The sequence below is a fragment of the Mandrillus leucophaeus genome, unplaced genomic scaffold, assembly GCF_000951045.1.
Source record: "Mandrillus leucophaeus isolate KB7577 unplaced genomic scaffold, Mleu.le_1.0 Scaffold205, whole genome shotgun sequence".
NCBI classification, from domain to species: Eukaryota; Metazoa; Chordata; class Mammalia; order Primates; family Cercopithecidae; genus Mandrillus; species Mandrillus leucophaeus.
In genome coordinates, this window is record NW_012102088.1 from 1668614 (window position 1) to 1669501 (window position 888).

Below are 888 nucleotides of genomic sequence, written 5' to 3' on the forward strand. Positions count from 1 at the left end.
TCAGGAGGCTGAGGCAGAATTGCTTGAACCCAGGAGGCGGAGGTTGCAGTGAGCCAAGATCATGCCACTGCACTCCAGCCTGGTTGAAAGAGCAAGACTCTGTCTTGGAAAAAAAAAAAAGAAAAAAGACATTTTCATGCACACTGCTGGTGACTGTACAAAACCCAGTGTCTCCACGGGTGGGGCGTTCACGGTGCTGGACAATATAGCTCAGAAGCAATGGGCCCCAGAGTATAAAATGTTGGAGGGGGCGTGTCAGTGTGATCCCAAGAGCTGAGAATCTGAGTGGCGTGGTTGTGGGGGGCAGCGCAAAGGGCAGGTGGGAGAGAAGGGATGAGTTGGTAGAGGAGGGCCGGATCAGCTTTATAGAAGACATTTTTGGCCAGGGGCAGTGGCTCACGCCTGTTATCCCAGCACTTTGAGAGGCCAAGGCGGACGAATCACAAGGTCACGAGTTCGAGACCAGGCTGGCCAAACATGGTGAAACCCCGTCTCTACTGAAAAAAAAAAAACAAAAAAAACAATAATTAGCTGGGTGTGGTGGTGGGCACCTGTAATCCCAGCTACTCAGGAGGCTGAGGCAGAATTGCTTGAACCCAGGAGGCGGAGGTTGCAGTGAGCCAAGATCGTGCCACTGCACTCCAGCCTGGGTCGCAGAGTGAGACTCCATTTCAAAAAAAGAGAAAAAAGAAAAGAAATGAAAGGGGGAAGTCCTGGGGAAGGTATAAAATAAAGCCATGTCGAGAAGTGGTTAAGAGAGTGGTGTTCATATGCGGGCTGCCATCTCTCTGAAGTTTCTCCTTTTGTGTAGGGAGAGCTAAATTAACTGGTGCTTCAAGGAAGAGGATGTCCTGCAGAGAAACAATGCACACAAGCCGTCTTGGCACA

General features: G+C 50.3%; 1 protein-coding gene across 1 annotated transcript in view; it reads right to left on the bottom strand.

Moving 5' to 3' along the window:
* The window catches only part of LOC105539455 (heparan sulfate glucosamine 3-O-sulfotransferase 3B1-like), a 64977-nt gene that overhangs the window by 38102 nt on the left and 25987 nt on the right, over window positions 1–888 (bottom strand). The gene's annotated exons all lie outside the window — the stretch shown is intronic.